This window comes from Poecile atricapillus, chromosome 15, assembly GCF_030490865.1.
Source record: "Poecile atricapillus isolate bPoeAtr1 chromosome 15, bPoeAtr1.hap1, whole genome shotgun sequence".
NCBI lineage: Eukaryota > Metazoa > Chordata > Aves > Passeriformes > Paridae > Poecile > Poecile atricapillus.
Genome location: NC_081263.1, coordinates 1,053,676 through 1,075,267, shown reverse-complemented (window position 1 = coordinate 1,075,267; position 21,592 = coordinate 1,053,676). Strand labels below are relative to the sequence as shown.

At 47.9% G+C, this 21,592-nt stretch overlaps 1 protein-coding gene across 10 annotated transcripts in view; it reads left to right on the top strand.

The window, feature by feature from the left end:
• The first annotated feature begins 1,128 nt into the window (after positions 1-1,128).
• The window catches only part of RIPOR3 (RIPOR family member 3), a 47,518-nt gene continuing 27,054 nt past the window's right edge, over positions 1,129-21,592 (top strand). Inside the window, exons 1-2 of one of the 10 annotated variants that reach the window (XM_058850905.1) lie at positions 1,191-1,294; positions 1,347-1,367. The gene's annotated coding sequence lies outside the window, so the exon portion shown is untranslated. The other 9 variants (XM_058850904.1, XM_058850901.1, XM_058850900.1 and 6 more) reach the window with 9 other exon arrangements.

Below are 21,592 nucleotides of genomic sequence, written 5' to 3'. Positions count from 1 at the left end.
CCTGCAGTGGGGTGGCTTTCGGGATGTGCGTGCTGGATGCTGCGGGGCATGGTCCAAAAGGGAGAAAACACCATGACAGATGAAGTTATGGTAAGGGCATGGCCAAATTCCATGCAGTCAGCTCGTTTTCCCCGCGGGGAGTGTCTGCCCTCGTGTGCTGTCATTCGGTCGGCACGGGGAAGTGCCAGGGGGCGATGAAGATGGATGAGGCAGGCAGGTGCTGTGCCCGGTTTGGGCTGTGTGTGCTGTTTGCAGAAGGTTCAGCAGAGCGGGGTGAGTGCGGGGCCGCACGGAGTGAGACACGGAACAGCCAGATCCCAGCCTGCTTTCCAATGACAGCTTCACCTCTCCCTGCCACCGCCACCTGCAAGGGGCCCGAGAGCTGCGGAAGCGAGGAGGAGGAGGAGGAGGTCAGCAGCGGGGGCAGCAGGGAGGACCCGGAGCAGCCTTTGGGCAACAGAGAATCAGAGAGAGCAAATTACATCTCCTGAGCAGCAGCAAACCCATGGAAGGGAGGGATGGGGAACGGCAGGAGGCAGAGAGAGAAAGATGATGATGATGATGATGATGATGATGATGATGATGATGATGATGATGATGATGATTAGCGTTGTATGGCCGAGGGCTGCAAGAGGAGGGGACTTTTAAAGGGATGGTGAAGAGGCAGTGTGGGGTAAGGGCAGAGGAGGAGGGAGCAATGGATGGGGAAGGAGGCAAAGGCGGGCCCTGAGCACGGCAGAGAAAGAAGGTCTGAGCAGAAGGGGTAAGAGCCGGGAGAGGGGAGCGGGGGATTACCGGGCTGCAGGGCCGGGTGTCCCGCGGGGGAACAGCCGGGGCGGGCCAGAGGGAGCCTGGGATGCTCCTGATTAACAGCAGAGGGTCCGGGCCGTGACCGCCGGCTCGGCTTGTGCTGGAGCTGCGCCTTCCCAGCCCCCTGCCAGCTCCAGGGGGGTCGGAGGGGGAGCGAGCAGAGAGGGAGGGAGGGAGGGAGGGAGGGAGGGAAGGAGGGAAGGAGGGAGGGAGAAGGGAAGCAGCGAGCGGGACGGAGCCCTCGGCACCCAGCGGCAAACGAGCGCTCCGGAGCCGCGGCTTCCTGGAAGCGGAGCGCGGCTGGGCGGCGACAGGCGGCGACAGGCGGCGACAAGCGGCGATAAGCGGCGATAAACGGCGGCTATCGGGGCCCTCCCGGCCACCCGCGACAGCCGCGACAGCCGCCACGGCAGCGGAGCCGAGCCGCGCTCCGCGCCCGCCGGCCTGGGCACAGGTACGGCACATCTGGGCACATCTGGGCACAGGTACGGCACATCTGGGCACATCTGGGCACAGGTACGGCACATCTGGGCACATCTGGGCACATCTGGGCACAGGTACGGCACATCTGGGCACGTCTGGGCACAGGTACGGCACATCTGGGCACATCTGGGCACAGGTAGGGCACATCTGGGCACATCTGGGCACGGGGAGCGCGGGGCACCCGCACCGCCCGCAGGGAGAGCTCCGGTGCCGGCAGGGGACAGCCACCCAGCGGGGATGCGGCCACCTGAGCCGGGACTCGGTCACCTGAGGGGGATACAGACACCCCTGGGGGGATACAAACACCTCTGGGGGGATAGCGACACTTCTGGAGGGGTGAGGACACCTCTGGGGGGATAGCGACACTTCTGGAGGGGTGAGGACACCTCTAGGGGATGCGGACACCTCTGGAGGGGTGAGGACACCTGCGGGGGGACGCGGACATCTCTGGGGAGATGCGAACACCTCTGGGGGATGTGGACACCTCTAGGGGATGCGGACACCTCTGGGGAGATGCGAACACCTCTGGGGAGATGCGAACACCTCTGGGGAGATGCGAACACCTCTGGGGAGATACAAACACCTCTGGGGAGATACAGACACCTCTGGGGGATGCGGACACCTCTGGGGAGATACAAACACCTCTGGGGAGATACAAACACCTCTGGGGAGATGCGAACACCTCTGGGAGATGCGAACACCTCTGGGGAGATGCGAACACCTCTGGGGAGATGCGAACACCTCTGGGGGGATGCGAACACCTCTGGGGAGATGCGAACACCTCTGGGGGATGCGGACACCTGAGGTGGGAGCCGGTCACCTGTGGGGCAGGTGAGCATCTGTAAGAGGGCAAGGCTCACAGGATGCCAAGGCTCCTGCCGGGGCTGCAGCCGTGCAGAGAGGCTCGGGAGCTTTTTATCCGGGGTAAAGGCGCTCCCGGCAGGAACCAGCCCGGAGCCCCCCGGCAGGACAGCACCTGGCTGGAGCAGGTGGAACAGTAAGAGCAGCAGGATGAGGTTTATGCCATCCCATAGAGTTTGCCTTTTGGAGGTGGTGTTGCATGAGCTGGTTATATTTTAGTTAACTTTTTGTCTGTGCAAAGATTACATTTTATTTGCCTTTTTTTTATTTTAATTTATTTTTTTATTGCTTATTCGTGTAAATACAAGTTGAGGTTTTGGGTCACAGCCCAGTTACATTTTGATTCAGACAGAGTTTAATTTCCCCCTTTAAAAAGTGTTTTAAATAAGTTGGGCCATATGGAAGTAGAGTTGTTCATCAACCAGAGGAACTTTAAGGAATTTGAAAAATAAGGTTATATATTTCTGGAGCCATTTCTTGAGTATTGAACCAGCACCAGTACTCAAGCTCTTGATTCAGTCATTTCCTTTGTTGGGATCAAGAATTAATCTGTCCATACCTGTGTTTTCACAGCTGCAAAATGGGAGCTGCACCTATTGATGAGGTGCTTTACATTGTTTGTTTTGTTTTTTTTGGAAAACCCTAAATTAAAAACAAGAAAAGCAGAGGAAGATCATTAGCAAGGGTAGCAAACAGTGCAAAACGTGTCTGGGGGAATATTGCATATTGAATGCAATGAGAGATGCTGTGGATACAGGAGTGCACAGTGAGAAACTCCCTCTCTGTTCATTCCTGTGTCGTGGTGTTCATCCCTTCCCTGCTGCTGCTCTGGGTCCTGCACAGAGATGACAACAGCACGTGTGGCAGCACAGCAGGAAAAGCTGCACAACCCCTGCCAAAATGGGCTGGAGCTGTCCTGGAAGGCAGGTCCAGCCTCTTCATGCCCTGGGTGTGGAGAGAAAGGTGTGAGACACAACAGTGTGAGCAGCTAACCTGCAGCATTCTCCTCCAGTCAGAGCCTGGAGCCCCTTGGGAGCAATGGAAGGGCTCTCCTGAGGTTCTGGGTCCTGCATCCTGAGCCAGGGCTCCGTCCTGGAGGCTGTCAGGAGCTGCAGGGTGTGCTGGCAGCAGCACCGAGCCTGGAGAGAGAGGCTGAGCAGGGAGTTATGTATTGGTTCCCCCAGGGGACAGGGTGAGGATTGGGATGGTTTCCTTCTGGCTGGACAAACAGCAGCTGCACAGCTGCTCTGCAATGTTCTGCTATGTTCTGCTGTGTTCTGCAATGTTCTGCACTGTTCTGCTATGTTCTGCACTGTTCTGCATTGTTCTGCACTGTTCTGCAATGTTCTGCACTGTTCTGCAATGTTCTGCAATGTTCTGCAATGTTCTGCAGTGTTCTGCACTGTTCTGCACTGTTCTGCAATGTTCTGCACTGTTCTGCAATGTTCTGCAGTGTTCTGCACTGTTCTGCACTGTTCTGCACTGTTCTGCACTGTTCTGCACTGTTCTGCAATGTTCTGCAATGTTCTGCAATGTTCTGCTGTGTTCTGCAATGTTCTGCTGTGTTCTGCAATGTTCTGCACTGTTCTGCAATGTTCTGCAATGTTCTGCACTGTTCTGCAATGTTCTGCAATGTTCTGCAATGTTCTGCAATGTTCTGCAATGTTCTGCAATGTTCTGCACTGTTCTGCAATGTTCTGCAATGTTCTGCAATGTTCTGCTGTGTTCTGCAATGTTCTGCTGTGTTCTGCAGTGTTCTGCAATGTTCTGCAATGTTCTGCAACGTTCTGCAATGTTCTGCACTGTTCTGCAACATTCTGCTCTGTTCTACAATGTTCTGCAATGTTCTGCAATGTTCTGCACTGTTCTGCACTGTTCTGCAGTGTTCTGCAATGTTCTGCAATGTTCTGCTGTGTTCTACAATGTTCTGCAATGTTCTGCAATGTTCTGCGATGTTCTGCAATGTTCTGCAATGTTCTGCAATGTTCTGCTGTGTTCTGCAATGTTCTGCTGTGTTCTGCAATGTTCTGCACTGTTCTGCAATGTTCTGCAATGTTCTGCACTGTTCTGCAATGTTTTGCTGTGTTCTGCTGTGTTCTGCAATGTTCTGCAATGTTCTGCTGTGTTCTGCAATGTTCTGCACTGTTCTGCAATGTTCTGCAATGTTCTGCTGTGTTCTACAATGTTCTGCAATGTTCTGCACTGTTCTGCACTGTTCTGCACTGTTCTGCACTGTTCTGCACTGTTCTGCAATGTTCTGCTGTGTTCTGCAATGTTCTGCACTGTTCTGCAATGTTCTGCAATGTTCTGCAATGTTCTGCAATGTTCTGCAATGTTCTGCAATGTTCTGCTGTGTTCTGCAATGTTCTGCAATGTTCTGCAACGTTCTGCAATGTTCTGCAATGTTCTGCACTGTTCTGCAATGTTCTGCAATGTTCTGCACTGTTCTGCAATGTTCTCCCCAGCCTGGGCTCCTGAGCAGCAATCCAGGCAGGGAGCTGGCTCCTGTAACAGCACATCCACCAGTGCCACTTTATTCCCTTCCACAGCTAATTCCTCCACAAAGCCTCCTTTGCCTCGTCCTCACTCAGAGCCTGAGGAGTGGAACAGAGGCACCCTGGCTAGAGAGGGAAAGCAGGCTGAGTCTGTGGGGAGGGGAAAGCTCTGATCCTCACGTGAGCAGTGACAATGTGGGGTTCCAGAGCACCAGGACAAAGCAGAGGCTCTGGGTACAGAAGGTTATCCAAGATAAAGCAAGGGAGGGGGAACTGTCTCAGAAGGGTTATTAATTTGTTCCATTTGGATGAAATAAATAGACTGGAAATGAAGGAGAGAATTTGTGTAAAATAGTAAGTTTAATATTATTTAAATCTGCCCACTTGATCTTAGCCAAAAGGCTGAGAAAGAGGGAACAGACAGAGTTGAATTATCCAGACTGTTGTTGGCCAGCACTGGATTTTGGAAGGTGATTGGCTGGTGATAATCCAAAATTACAGACAGTGAGTCGTGCACAGGACATCAGCCAGCCTGTGATGGCTACAGGTGCTCAGGGCCTTGGCTTTAGTTCCCATCCTCGGATGCTGCCTCCAGAAGCACAAAAGGGACATACATATTTATGAAATACCAGGTTTTATCCACTTTTTTTTCAACTTTTCCATTTCTGCTGCCAGTTTATTCTCCCTGAGGACAGACTGCTTTAAGCCAGCATGTCTTCAAAGATAGAATGCCTGAAAACTATCATTTTTATTCAATTCAACTTTTTAGGGCAAAAAGTTGGTTTTCAGACAGACAAGGCATTTAATCACCAGTAATTTAGAAGATCAGAACACTAAGATGATCTTGTCATTAATACAGAAATACCCTAAGTGTAGTTAACAAACAGATTTATATGTAACTGCTCTAGATGAGAATTTAGCTGTTTCAAATTAAATAATAATAACTGTTTTATGGAGAACATATGCAATTATTATTGGGACAGTAACTCTGTGACGTTTTATTGCTCATCAGATATGTTCTTTCCATGAATCCAGCCCTGCCTGATCTGCTTGATGAAGTAGCAAAAATCTACTTCCATTGTTTCCCTCATGTAAAATCTGTTGGTCCTCGAGAGTTTGAGGAGCCCAGGGCTGCAGGTTTTGGGAAGAATTTTTTCATGGAAAGGGAGCTCAGGCACTGGAAGTGCCCAGGGAGGGTTGCAGTGCCCATCCCTGGAGTGTCCCTGGAAGGGCTGGAGGTGGCACTGAGTGCTCTGGGGACAGGGTGGGGATGGGCACAGCTGGGATTTGATGTTCTGGGAGGGATTTTCCAACCCAAGGGATTCTGTGATTCTGGGAGGGATTTTCCAACCCAAGGGATTCTGTGATTCTGGGAGGGATTTTCACATCTCACGTGTGAAATGGTGATAACACAGCAGAGTCTGTGCAGTGCTGGGAGATCAGAAACCAACACCAGCCTTGCTCCACTACACAGGGAGAGTTATGTTTATGATTAGGAAATGAACCTTGTCCCTCTTAGCTGGATAATTTATTTCACACAGTAGGAGCAACAGCAAAGCACTCATCATTTTATCTTCAAAAACCCCTGGCTCATAGACTGTGTTTACCATGAGAGTTTTCTCTAACCATTGTTGAAATGTTTTAAAAGTTGCAATTTGAAGCTGTGCATAAATACCCCCAGCTGATGTTGTGTGTGCCTGGGGGGGCAGGAGGGGTGACCTGATTACGTGTGCTCACAGATCTCTCTGCTTCACGTTCCTGCACACAGAACAACAACAGAACTTTCTTCTTTCAGGATAGTTAATGTGCTGGCCCAGAATTACAGCACCAGATGTGTTGCCACAGAAACAATTTAAAGGGAGAAGGAATTGTGAGCAAATTTCTTGTCTTGTGGAAAATGTTTGAGAGGCTCTCCTTGTGTTCCCTGTTTCTATCTATGTGTTACAGCAGAGAATAAGGGACAATTTTGCTTTTGTTTCCTGCATCTGCTAGTGGTTTAAAATTTTCTATACAGGGTTGAAAACTGAAAAATATTCTATTATGGGCATGACTTGTGTACCTCAGAGACATTTTTTATTAAATCCCGATTCAGTTTTAGAAACTTTTTTCCTTTAAAAATGTGCTGTGCTCTAGCTGATTTACTTACCTCCACTTGCAACATGCTTTGGAAAATATTTCCAGTCACAGTTTTTTCCGTGAAAGTAAGAAAACATTTGACTTTATGCTTATCCCAAATTTTGATGCTGAGAATTAGGATCACATTCTCTTTACTACAAGTGACATGCTGCTGAAAAGAGGGAATGTTTACAGGAAATGTTTTGATTTAATCTTGCCTAGGAAGCCCTAAAGTAGCCAAAGCCCTTAATTTTAGCTAGTATTTATTTTTCTCGAAACAGTAGATGCACTATTCAACACACTCTTCTCTCAGCTCTGGACAAAATGCAATGTGAATTACCTCAATATGTCCTTTGGACATTTTTGACAGCATCTTTATCCTACAGGTTTTCATTCTCTTTGGGGAGAGTAATGGGAGGAACATCCAGGAAGGTCCCAGCCCTGGCAAAATTGAGAAAAGGCCACAATGCCCACATGAAGAGCCTTGTTTCCACAGTCCTTTGTGTGCTTCATGCATCTGGGAGGTCTTTGTCCCTGCACATTTTGAAATGCTGTGGAACTGAAAGAGCTGTAACTGCTTTATCTCACCAGAAGCCAAGGTGGAGTTTGGGTCTCTTTGGAGTGATGGGAAGGTTTTGCCATGTGCAGTTGTATGCAGGATGCTGCCCTTGGTTTGGGAGGGAATGGACACACAGGGTTATCCTGGGAAACCTCCTGTCCTTCTTTGGGTGTTTATTGTTCCCCTTCATGAGATCTGTGATTATTAAATCTGTTTTCTTTTAGCCAGACTTCCAAATGCCCCTGAGTCTGGAAATACATCATTTATTCCCTTTTTTACTCATTCTTATACAAATCTGTGATCTTCACTTTTCCTTTGATGAAAATAGTTTATTACAGGAATACATCCATGTATCCCCGAGTTAGGAGCAGTTGCTTGTGCTTTAGAAAGCAGTTTTGCCTTTTTCCAGAGCCCTGCTGGAGCAGTGGGTTGAGGTCTCGGGGCTGTGGAGTTGGGCTGGGTGCCATGTCCCACTCTGCAGCTCTCCAGCTCCACAGGCATCACCCAACAAGATCTGCCAGGCTGATAAGAAACTCCTTTCTGTCTTGCATTCCTTCTCAGGCCCAGCTGCAGCCCTGGGTGTGGAAGGAATGCAGAGCTGTGTCTGGCGCTGCTGCTGCCTGGCTTGGGATGAGCTCGCAGGGTGAGGGTGGCTCAGAGCCTCACCCCTGAGACTCCACAGCATTTCCATCCCGGTGGAGCCAGCCCTGTGTTTACAGCCTGATCCAAAGGTGCCTTTAATTAGTTCACATCTCTGCTCTTTGATCCCAGGAGAGGGCACTTGGTGTTTCCTCAGGCCGCAGAGCTTTCCCAGACAGGCGCTGGAAACTGGAAATATAGGTACTTGTCATTTTCTTAAAAACCTCCTTTGGGCCCGAAATGTCTTGTGCTTGGTCTCAATCCAGTATTGACTAAGACTGGAAAGTGTGAATAAAGTCAGCTCAGTTGCATTGGAGTTATTCAAATGAATTCTATAACTATGTACTTTCCACTTATATTTTTTCCATAATTCTCTGCACTTACATAACCTCTGCTTTATTATTGAAATTGCTACAGACTTGAAGAGGGAAATATTATTTTCCAATATTGAGCCTGAACAGATATAAAGAGAGGCAATTCCAAGGCCTCAGTGTGCTTTAAAATCTGAATGTTTGCTGCTTTAATGTTGGTGTGAATCTGTTTGTGCTTCTGCTAGTGCAGAGGAAACACCACCTCAATAACCTTCAGTTTCCCTGGGCACTGAATTTCTGAAATGTTTCCATTACATAACTGAAATTTTACACAAAGAGTGCAGGAGATTTCTGCAGATGATAAGGAAGGATTTTGTTTGGTGAGATGTGTCAAGTTGCAATAGAAGCCCAGGGTTTTCCAAAGGGATGTTCCAAATGCGGCTGTTTGAGCAATCTCTGCAGTCCAGAGCGTGGATGTACCCGAGACCTGATCCACACAGGACATTCATGGGCTTTTCTAAAGCTGGGAGGGCCTGGAGCAAGTCAGTGATCTGGTTTTTCACAGTGCCAGACGAGAGAAGAGCATTTCCAGTGGATGGATCTGTGTGGAGATGCCTGGGTTTGAGTCCTTCAGCAACACACAGTGCCTGGAAGTCTGATGTAAAGGCACCAGACATCTGCTGGTGCTGTTAGTGCAGCACCAGGAGCCCAGGCTGGGTGGAAATGTGTCACTGCTGTCTGAAATGGGGCCCCAGACACTGATCTGGAAGGTGAGGCCCCCTCTGAAGAGCCCTGACTACAGAAATATTCCTTCAGCCAGGCACCACAGGCACCCAGACCATAGAGCTGTCCTTTGTGTAACTCTGCTGAGGTCACCGAGCTCCTTCCTAATTCCACTGAGTTGTGCCTCTCCCTTTTTCTGAAGGCTTCACATGCCAATGTGTTGTGCAACGACCTAATTTGTTAACAAATAAAGGAGGATTTGAATAACCTTAGAAAATCAGTGTGGGCATCCCAGCTGCCTGCAAACAAACAGCAGAAGTGCAAAACATTTAAGTAGCAATGCAAAGTATCTCAAAATTGCTTGAGTTTGGGTTCTTCAAGAGCAAAACCAGGATTATAAGGAGAACATGCTCTGCAGGAGAAGGCTTTGGGTGAGAACACACACTGCATCTTGTGCTGAGGTCTCCAGTTCAGACATGGTTTCTGTGCTGTTTTCCCCGAGCTCCAGTAACACACGATGAATCTTCCCCCCACGTGTGTATGCATGAATTTGACGACTTTTAGTTCCTTTCAAAGCAATAAGTGAGGATACTTTGACCTGCAATTGTCAGATTATGTTTACAATACAGTAAAACTGTATCTTCTTGTAAAATATCTCTCTTGAGGAAACCAAGAGCAAAACTCCACATTTGTGTTAGAACATGGAATGCGCTGCCTGCCCTTGCTGCTGGAATTGTGTCAGTGTGGATTGAATCCTGGCTCTGCATTGCTGGAATCACTTGTCAATGTTTTCTATCTGGAAGGCCATTTCTGAATTTTGAGGATAAGCCAAGGGTGAGTTTGTGGCAGGAAGGTCTGTGGTGTGTGCACTGTCCCTGGCAGCTCTGCAGAGGATCACCAGTGGGGGTTAGGAGATCACTGCTCCAGAGATGCTGACTACACCAGTCCAAGGTCTAAGAAAAACTCTTTGTGATGCTGGAAAATAGGAAACACTAAGCAGATGTGTGAGTTGCAGTAAAAGCTTTGGGTCCTCAGGGAGCAAACAATTGGGTTCACAGTCTTGGAGAAGTCTGAGACAGAGAGCTGATTGATTTTTTATGTGCACAAAGCTGAAATGCACTTTCATGAGTGACTCTTGCCGTGTTTGTTGATGGTATTCATAACATTTCAAGGGACCTTAGACTACATTAACTTTTGGCCTAAATGTTGAAGTGGTTTGATCTTAACTGATCCTGCTGAGCAATTTTGCTTGGCACTTCCAGTTGTGTCTGCCTTTTTTCTCCAGTGAGCAGCTCTCGTGTGCTTGGGCTGGGTGTTCTGGGGGCCCTGACATTTCCAGGAATTTGTTATCTCTGGCAGAGGCCTCGTCACTGGAAGTCATTGATAAGTGGGAAAGTAAACATGTTGCTGATGAGACAGTGTCCCTTCAGTGCCTGAGCACCAGGATGATTTCACTGCACACTCTGGTCCTACAGAGGAAAATTCTTCTACCACTCATTAATTTTTAAAATTGTCTTTCCTGTATGACTTTTGTTATGACTTACCTACTTCTTGTTCCCTTTTAATGTAGAGGGTTTTTTCTTGTTTACAAATTTCAGTCACGTTAGGGCCATCGCTTCCCAGCCTGGCAGAAATACTTCTGAAATTAGTGTGGCAACTATTTAACTTGTAATGAATATGAAAAGGGAGTTTTCACATGGCCAGACAGATTCTTGCTATTTGCTGCCTGTGAAATACTTGAATTAAACAGCAATAACAAAAGGCAGGGCTGAAGGAGGGGAGTTTGTAGAGGCCAAGGCAGATCTCGGGTGCTCTGATGGAAGCACAGCCATTCTCCTTTGCAGATGCTGTCAGAACTGGTTTTGGGATTCCTCCCCACCAGACTTGCAGGAAAACAACTGCTCCAGAAAAGCCACTTGAAACAGCCCCTGCCAGGATGTCTCCTTGAGGCTGGAGGAGGTTTCAGGGGCTCTCCAGGAAGCAGCAATCACTGGAGGTTTTGTTGTGTTTCCTGGGCAAACGGTGCCCAGGAGTCAGTGCACAGCTTTGCCTCCTCTGATTTTATAACTTTTATAACTTTGCAGAGAGTGTTGCTGTAATTCTGTTTAGGCTTGAAACAATCCAAAGCTGTCTGCTAAGCAGGGCCAGACTGACTAAACTTGAATGTCTGGTTTAAAAGTAAATGTAGTCCAGTTTAGACTGCATTTTCCTCAGCTGCTCACTGCACCATTTGTATCCTAATGCACATTATTCTTTCAGCTGTTTCCAAAACCATCTCCTTTTGAATGTTTAATATCTAAGAACCAATTAGTTCCATTTTGTTTTCTTTGGATAGGTTGCAATTAAACATTCTTTCAAGTGGGCTTTATTTAGCTAATTCCATCACAAAAATAAGCTCTAAGGGAATGAAGAGAAGTTCAAGCTAGCCAATGTTTATTTTTATTATTAATAATTTATATTATGGGAGTCCCCAGGGGAACTAGGGCCCCACTAAACCCAGTTTCCTCTGCATGTAATGACTGTGTCTCACAAGACTTTATTCAGTAGAAGATTCCTTTTTGCTGCTGTGTCTCAGTGCAAGGGACCTGCTCCACACTGCAGGGAAAGGACTGATGAAGAACACATAAAAACAAATCAAGAATCATTGTTTTAAAGAAGCTTAAGCTAGGCACCAGAGGGAGAATCTGATGCATCTTTTCTGAAAAAGAAAAAAAAGCCACACTTATGTATTTTTCCAGTTTGAGTGCCAAATCATGATCTCCAAGGTCTTGTTGATCATCTCTGAAGTGATGGCAAAGCTCCCAGTGAATGGGAGCAAGACTGGGAAGAGAAGTGATGCTCCTAAAAATCTTATCTCTTTCTGAACTAGCAGCACAGGACCCTTTGTAGTTTAAAAACAACTGATGGGCAAAGTCAGTTTAAAAAATGTTCCTGTTTAGTCAGATTTCTGTCAGAAGTTACGGTTTGCACAGCGTCTGACCCTCAAGCATTGCTCTGCTTCATGTTTCACAGAAGTCTTGAGAGGAGTAATTGAGAGTCCCTCAGAGCTGTGAAGGTGACCAGGGGCAGCCCCTGGGTGTGGGATTTGGGCTGGTTTGGTGAATTTGAGCAGTTCCCATCCCTGGGTGGGTTCAGGGCTGTGGATATCTGTGTGATTTGGGCTGGTTTGGTGAATTTGAGCAGTTCCCATCCCTGGATGGGTTCAGGGCTGTGGATATGTGTGTGATTTGGGCTGGTTTGGTGAATTTGAGCAGTTCCCATCCCTGGGTGGGTTCAGGGCTGTGGATATCTGTGTGATTTGGGCTGGTTTGGTGAATTTGAGCAGTTCCCATCCCTGGATGGCTTCAGGGCTGTGGATATGTGTGTGATTTGGGATGGTTTGATGAGTTAGAACAGTTCCCATCCCTGGGGATCCTGGGTGGGTTCAGGGCTGTGGATATGTGTGTAATTTGGGATGGTTTGATGGGTTTGAGCAGTTCCCATCCCTGGGTGGGTTCAGGGCTGTGGGAATGGTTGTGTGTGATTTGGGATGGTTTGATGGGTTTGAGCAGTTCCCATCCCTGGGTGGGTTCAGGGCTGTGGGTATCTGTGTGATTTGGGCTGGTTTGGTGAATTCGAGCAGTTCCCATCCCTGGGTGGGTTCAGGGCTGTGGATATGTGTGTGATTTGGGATTGTTTGATGGGTTTGAGCAGTTCCCATCCCTGGATGGGTTCAGGGCTGTGGATATGTGTGTGATTTGGGATGGTTTTATGAGTTTGAACAGTTCCCATCCCTGGATGGCTTCAGGGCTGTGGGAATGGTTGTGTGTGATTTGGGATGGTTTGATGAGTTTGAGCAGTTCCCATTTCTGGAGATCCTGGATGGGTTCAGGGCTGTGGATATGTGTGTGATTTGGGATTGTTTGATGAGTTTGAGCAGTTCCCATCCCTGGGTGGGTTCAGGGCTGTGGATGTGTGTGTGATTTGGGCTGGTTTGATGAGTTTGAGCAGTTCCCATCCCTGGGGATCCTGGATGGGTTCAGGGCTGTGGGTACAGTTGTGTGTGATTTGGGCTGGTTTGGTGAATTTGAGCAGTTCCCATCCCTGGGTGGGTTCAGGGCTGTGGGAATGGTTGTGTGTGATTTGGGATGGTTTGGTGAATTTGAGCAGTTCCCATCCCTGGGTGGGTTCAGGGCTGTGGATATCTGTGTGATTTGGGATGGTTTGATGGGTTTGAGCAGTTCCCATCCCTGGGTGGGTTCAGGGCTGTGGATATGTGTGTGATTTGGGCTGGTTTGGTGAGTTAGAACAGTTCCCATCCCTGGATGGGTTCAGGGCTGTGGATATGTGTGTGATTTGGGATGGTTTGGTGAATTTGAGCAGTTCCCATCCCTGGGTGGGTTCAGGGCTGTGGATATCTGTGTGATTTGGGATGGTTTGGTGAATTTGAGCAGTTCCCATCCCTGGGTGGGTTCAGGGCTGTGGATATGTGTGTGATTTGGGATGGTTTGGTGAGTCTGAGCAGTTCCCATCCCTGGGTGGGTTCAGGGCTGTGGATATCTGTGTGATTTGGGATGGTTTGGTGAGTTAGAACAGTTCCCATACCTGGGTGGGTTCAGGGCTGTGGGAATGTTGGCATGAGCAGGGCTGGGGGTGCAAGTGCCCCTGAGCAAGAGCAGCACTGAGGATTTTCCTCCTGCAGGAATTGCCATCCTCCTCCTCGTCCCTCCTGGAGAAACACCAGGCCTTGCAGCACTCTTTCCATAATTCCACAGGCAAGACCCAGACAGGAGCTTTCCTGACAGTATTCCTGTCCTCATTAGCTCGGTTTAAAGGGGGTGAGACATCTGGTTCCAAGTACAGCTGTGTGGTTGGGATGGAGGGCTTTTTCTCTCCACAGAAAAAACACTAAATCTGGCCATTTAAGACAAGGTTTTATAGGAGCTAGAGCTGGGCCGTGCAAAGTTCACCTCATTAAAAACAAGCCCAAAGCAAATAAAAGCAGAGAATAACAGAGTAAAAAATGTGGGCCACGAATGTCAGAGCGTGTGTGTTAGGAACTGGTAAGAAGTGAAGGGAAAAGTTTGGATATACCTGCATGCATTCAAAGTTCTTGGTTTTTTCCACAAGTAAATATTTGGCTTTAAAGCATAAACCTTTTGTCCCTTCTATTTCTCTCTTCTGTGAAATTTTATATTTTTTTCCTCTTTTTCCAGTGTTCTTTGGGATACTGATCCTAACTTAGCAACTTCTTTATTTCTGTGGCACGAGGTTATCTTGGTAACATTTATGGGAATAAACCATGGTCACCATAGGAAGTGGGCTGGATGGTTCAGTTCTTAGTAAAGGGACATTTTTCTTGGTCAGACAGGTAAATGACACAGGGTTTGTCCCACTTCAGAAGCACCAGGATATTGTGATTCACAGAATTCAGTTTTTGAAGATAACAGATTACATCCCCACGCTGCTGGACATCAAACTTCCCTCTTGCTGGAAGTTTGTCATCTGATTTGGTTAAATACCCTTTTCAGTGCTGTAATCAAAGCATTTATCTGCCCATCATGGTGCTGCTATTGAAACTCAGCCGTGGGACTCTCCACAGCCCTAAGGCTGAGATGAAGGACCTTCCTTATGTCATAATTGACCTGGAGATGGGCTCTGCATGAGAAGGCTGGCTGGAGACATGATCACCCTGACAGGTGTGTTTGTGGCACACACTGGGGCACAGTTTGGGGGAAACAGGGAGAATGAGGTCAGGCTTACAGGGAATGATCCTTGGGGCTGGTAATTAATGTGGGGATCTCTGGAGGCTGGAGCTGGGGGGATGCAGTGCCTTGCTGCCAGGCAAGATCTCCTTTGTCCCAAATGGAGGAGCCTGTGCATCGCTTGTAAACTGCTCTGCCTCAGCCCCATCTGCTTGTCCTGCTTGGGATTTGGGTGATGTTCTGCCAGTGAGGCTGAGCTGTACCTGCAGCTGTGCCAGCGTGGGGCTGCCACATCCCAAATCCCCGATCCAGGCTCACAAACTGGGAGTGGAAAGCAGAGGAGCTCCGAGAGCTGTGCTCATAGAGCAGCTGGCACTGGGGGAATGTCCTGTGCCTCCCCTGGAGGAAAAGCAGAGCCCAGAGGGAGCAGCTGGGAGAGCTGAGACAGGGAAGGTGCCAAGGGCTGTGCCGTGGGCAGGCAGAGGATGGAAACCAGGAGCGGGCTCTGGGCAGTCACTGCGGCTGTGTCTGCGAGTCCAGCATTGCCAAAAGGCCACAGTGGCATTTACAGGCAGCCCTGATTGCCACATTTCCCTGGGGAAAGGGGCACAGCCCTGGGGAGATCCCTGCTGAGCTCTCCTGCTGCTCCCTGGCAGCTGCTGGAGGCACCGAGCGCCCACAGCGTGTCTTGGAAAATCATTTCCAGGTCATCAGCTCGGTCAGGCCGACTCCTGCTGCTGGATTCTGCTGGGAATCTGGAATAAATGGCTGATTAATTTCCTCTGGATGTGTGCACTGTCACTGAGAGCAGAGCTTGGAGTGCTGGGATGGAAAGTGATTGGAAGTACAGGAACATTTGGGGTGCAGGCTTGAAAAGCAGCTTGCCCTGGACTTGAAATTTGAGTCCTGTGTTCAAAGAACCCCCTAGAAATGGGGCCATCAGACCTGACCTCCAGCGTGGGACAGGCTGTCTGACAGCAGTGCCTGTGATATTCAGATTTTTTGCTGCCTAGGAAGCCTGGACTCCGGAATGCCATTTCCAGAAGCTGGCATGAAGCTCTGGGAGGGCCTAATGAGGAAAGCAATAACTTGGATCAAAGCTGTTTATCTGATTTTCTTTTAATGGCTTAAGTATGGCTAGGAGGAAAGTATGTCAGATGTGCAATATTTAAATATATATATTCAAGAGCTGAATCTGCATAGATAAAATTGCAAAAGTACCAAAACTAGTTACACACTGAAGTCCTGTCTTTCTAAGTAATGAAAGCTCTGAATGTAATTCTTGTTTAAAAAATCGATTGAAGTAATTCTTAGGAGCCTAAAGTACCTATGAGAGTGGGATCCTATTCCTGAATCGTTTGACATTTTCAGAATAGGAGCTGCCAGATGTAAGTTTGGTGCAGAGTAAAGGGCCCATCTCATAATCTGAGTTAAACAGGCTCAGGTCAAGAAGTTCTGTGGAACATGTGCAGCTACACAGGGGAGCAAAAGCTTCCATCCACAGCAAAGCTGTGATGTAATTGCTCCTATTGCTCAATCTTAACCCAGCAGAGATGTCTGATGAGTGGGTGGAAGCTGTTTGTGTCCCTTCTCTCCCTTTTCACAGATCTGTTTTAGCTGATAAAAGCTGGATATCGAGCACAACTGCCCGTGTCTGTGTGCAGGGCTCTCCCCTGAGTGTGGGGGCAGTTCCAGCTCACCCAGCTCCACAGCAACGACAGCCACAGCTCAAACCCCTTCCATGGCAGTGCCACCCAACCTGCTCAGGTCCTGCTGGGAACCCTTGTGCTGGGAGTTCTTGCCACAGGCTGGATCTGCCTGAAGAAAAGATCACTATTTGGGTGTGATGTTGTGTTAAAATACGCATTTTGAGATGTATTCTGAGATCAAGGGCACCGTGTGTCTCCCTAATTCAAATTATTTTTCTTTTTTTAAAAGAAATTTTTTTTCTCAGTTCTGCCCCTAACTGTATAAATAGAATGTTTGTCAAACAGCTGAACAAAACCACTTAAAATGTAAGGGGTCTGAATGATAAATGTGGAATGTTTATGTAGCACAGTAGACATTGCTCCTGAGGTCAATGGTTTGCTGAGGAATGCTGGAGAGCAGAGATTGAGCTCAGAGTGTGTTTTCCCAGCGGATCCAGCCCAGGGCTGTGCCCAGGGGGTCACTTCACCCCTGCTGCAGCCAGCCTTCATCATCACAGTCAGCCTTCATCATCACAGTCAGCCTTCATCATCACAGCCAGCCTTCGTCATCACAGTCAGCCTTCATCATCACAGTCAGCCTTCATCATCACAGCCAGCCTTCATCACAGTCAGCCTTCATCACAGTCAGCTTCATCACAGTCAGCCTTCATCATCACAGCCAGCCTTCATCACAGTCAGCTTCATCACAGCCAGCCTTCATCACAGTCAGCTTCATCACAGCCAGCCTTCATCATCACAGTCAGCTTCATCACAGTCAGCCTTCAACACAGCCAGCCTTCCTTCATCACAGTCAGCCTTCATCATCACAGCCAGCCTTCATCATCACAGTCAGCCTTCATCATCACAGTCAGCCTTCATCATCACAGTCAGCCTTCATCATCACAGTCAGCCTTCATCACAGTCAGCTTCATCACAGTCAGCCTTCATCATCACAGTCAGCCTTCATCACAGTCAGCTTCATCACAGTCAGCCTTCATCATCACAGTCAGCCTTCATCATCACAGTCAGCCTTCATCACAGTCAGCTTCATCACAGTCAGCCTTCATCATCACAGTCAGCCTTCATCATCACAGTCAGCCTTCATCACAGTCAGCTTCATCACAGTCAGCCTTCATCATCACAGTCAGCCTTCATCATCACAGTCAGCTTCATCACAGTCAGCTTCATCACAGCCAGCCTTCATCATCACAGTCAGCCTTCATCATCACAGTCAGCCTTCATCATCACAGCCAGCCTTCATCACAGCCAGCCTTCATCACAGCCAGCCTTCCTTCATCACAGCCAGCCTTCAACACAGCCAGCCTTCATCATCACAGTCAGCCTTCATCATCACAGTCAGCCTTCATCATCACAGTCAGCCTTCATCACAGCCAGCCTTCATCACAGCCAGCCTTCATCATCACAGTCAGCCTTCATCACAGCCAGCCTTCATCACAGTCAGCTTCATCACAGCCCCCTTCAGGGTGACCAGGCTGCCTCAGCACCTCTCCTTCCCCATGGCCTGGGCTCCTGCCAGGAGTTTCCACCCTTTCCACAGTGCCCTGAAATCACAAAACCCCCAGTGGGACAGGCCTAGAGCAGCCCTGGGGCTCAGGCAGGATTATAACCCAGGGTGGGGACCTGATCTTTTCTTTCTCACTAAGGACAGGTGCCATTGTCTGCTGGAGCATCTCTGGATCCCAGCACATCCAGAGGGGTCAGCTAAACCCACTGTCCCTGTGCTTTGAAATAGGCAAGAAGAAAAATAATTGTCATTCCATCAAAGTGATGGTAGGCAAACATAGCCCAGTTTGCAAAATCAGTCATAATTTAACTTATGCTACAGATTTCTGGTGTAATTATGCTAGGGTTGTCTTCCCACCCATGAAGTGCTGGCAGTATATATTTATTTCAGCTAAAACCCTGACCTGATGCAGGCATAGCAGTGAAACAGTTTTTCTGGTGGAATCCATAATACATTCAGGGGAGCAGAATGAAAACCTTGCAGCTTTGGCTGATTTACTTTTTAAACAGCTGGCGAGTAGTTGGAATCACAGCTCGTTCCTAGAGTCCAGAGAAGGTCTCTGAAGACCCTAAATGTTCATGTACTGAATCTCTGCTGATCTTGGTCCTGTGCAGTGAAAGCTGAGTTTCAGCAGAGTGCTGCAGAGCCAGCACAGCCCAATGCCACCTTTGTTTGGCTGTCATGAAGTGAATTTTATAAAACCATGCTATGAAAGACAAATTCTGGGTGGCAACTCTGCAATAAACTTACATGTTCTGCTGTGCACAAATCCACCAGGGAGTCTCCTGACACAAATCTAAGCCCCAGATTTTAGCAGGAAGGCTCCAGTCCCTCCAGTAAACTGTTGAGCTTCCCAGATACTGAATTAAGCCACATTATGTTGTGATAATGCAAAATGAGATTAACTCTGTTTGGATCCCAGAGCTGGAAGATAAAATGGCTCTCTTGTCTTTCCAAGTGGAGTGGGTGTGATATTTGTGAGTGAAATGATGTATTAAATAAGAAGGCCTGAAAGCTGAAGGTTTGCAGCAGGCAGTGGAAGGCAAATTGTCCTGAGCACATTTCCACAGAGCCACAGGAGCTGTGAGCAGTGATGTGTGGCACTGACTGTGTTTGCTCTCTGTAGGGACAGTTCCAGCCCAGCTCTGGTGGGTGCCCTGGTGAGCTCTGGAGCACTCCAGGCTGCCAGAGCCACAAACAGCTGGGGAAGCAGGAGCTGCTGCAGTTTGTGCAGAAACACAGCCAGGAGAAAGTGTCTCCTACCCACTGCCCATTCCCAGCTGGGACACTACAAACTTTAGGGGAACATGAATTCTTTCCTCTAGCAGGGGTTTAGCCAGTGGACCTCTCAGAGATGCTAACACAAAAACATGGCCACTAATTTAAAGCACAAAACACGAGCAGAAACGTTTTGCAAGTCGGTGAGTCATATTTTCCCCATAAAATTGTTGAAACCATTGTGCCCAGAAACAATTAAAGATGTGAGTAGGGCTGGAAAAGTTGAGCCATAAACACAAACAGACAGCATTATTTTGTTTGTAGAAGGTGAAGGTCGTTTGGCTGGAGGAACATCCTGAGCCTCAGCGAGAGGGAGCAGAAGGTGCAGTTTGTGTGTCCTGGCTGCTCCAGCCCACCTGGACACTTGGTCACACCAGGGCTGAAACACCAAAATCTTGTCTCTTTATGGACTTTTTGATTTGGGTTCTTTTTCCCTTTGAACTGAAGGTTGATGAGAGGGAGGTGGTTTTTTCTCTCGTTCGGTCTCAGTTGTTTATTTTTTGTTATCAGCATTACAAGGTACAAGGAGCTATGTGCACTATGGTAGAAAAGGGGTAAAATGGCTAACAAAGATCTTCTTCAAGGTCTTTTATATGTCCATTTACCCAATTAACAGATGCCAACTAAGTTATTTTTCTTAGTGACCCAATGACCCAACACCTGTGTGCTGCACTGTGACATTCTCTACCCAATCACTTACTACTACCCAAACACCCCTGGGAGAAGAACATGAAGAAGAAAGAAGAAGGACAAGAGACAACACCCTAAATCCTCCATCTTGTCTCCTGTTCTCTAAACTACTTTTTCACCCAGTGATTTAAGAAACTTTCTAATCTACACATTTACACATTTCCTATCTAACTTTAACATTTGTTTTCATGTATCACCATGAAAACATGCACATGAATTTCATATTATATGAAATTCAGTGTTTCTTTGAATCCTAGAACTAAATATTAAAAGCAAGGGCACACAGTCTGTATCTCAGACTCCAACATCTCTCATGGCAGAGGGACCCCTGAAGCAGGGCCAAACAAACCTACTCATTTCATCTAAAAATAAATTGTGTCTTGACTTAAGGATGCACTTCTGAGGCCTGAGGTCTCAAGGGGACAAATCACCCCTATTAAAGCATCACAGCCAGCGAGTCCCTGGCAGCTGGGAGCTCTGCCCAGGACCCACAAGCTTTAAAAGGCTCCGTGGTTTCTCCAGCAGTTTGGTGTTCCAGTTGCCCCTGGCAATGGACTCCTTTATTTTGTCCTGCTGTTTTTGTGCTCTGCCTGTGCAGCCCTGCTGAATTCACACTCCTGCTTCTGGGGAAGAGCAAAAGGGGGGAAGCTCCTGTGCTCCCCAGGGCATAATCCCTGGTTTGGTGAGAGCTGGACACACTGGCCTGCACAGCAGAGATCACAGGTTGGAAGGCAGATTTGAACTGAGCTTTGTTGGGGTCTTTATCTGATTTATTTCTACCCTAAAGGGAGGGTAGAATTTGAGATGTGTCCAGATACTTTCTCTCAGGGGCACTTGTGTAGCTCAGCACTTTTATAGAGACACTCCAGATAGCAAACCCTCTGTTTAAACAACTGCATTTGTAAGTCTTTCTTACAAATAAAATATTTTATTGACATCCAACTTATGTTCTTCTGCCCAGGAGTGTGAAATGACCCATAAGGTTTCTGGGTCACAACAAAAAATCCATATGCAGGGGTGTATTGAGGGGCATTGACTGTTGGCATTATTTTGAAGCCATAAGCCCTTGAATGGTGTTTTATTTCAATTCTCTTCATTCTTAGGGAGTTGGGAAGATGTGCCTGTGAGTTACTTTTGAGAGGAGCAGTGCATTAGAGCAGGGCAGGGTCAGTGGCCTTGGGGACAGAGTTTGGGCAGCAGCAGAAAGCAAATGACCCCAGAGGGGCTGAAATGCTTTTGGCCATGCCCTCAAGGCATCTCTGGCTTCCACTGAATTCCAGCAGTGCATCCCCTGGAAATCCAGAATTACAGTGGGTTTGTAAACACACATGGTCAGGTCCAGGCAATCTGGGCAATTCAGGACTTCTGGGGGTGTGTACATTTCCCACATTGTCCTTCACATCTAGAGTTCAGTCCCACAGATTTTACTTCAGGAGTCTTCTCATAATTTTCCACTTTCTGTTCCCTGCCAAGGGTCTGGTTGTGTTTGTTCCTTATCTTTGTCCTCCAAAGGCTTTCAGTGTCACATTGGGCAGCTTTAGAGCAGCTGCTCCTGCACTGTCCTCCTTCCTTATACCCATGAACTGAGTTTCCCAGGTTAAAGAGCTGAAATACAGATCCTGGGAATCTGGCTTAGCCTTGATGAGGGATGTGGTCAATAACCACAAGGCTATTCCTTTTTTTATTTCTTCCTTTGACAGCCTGTTATGCAATTACATTTTTCAGTAAGTT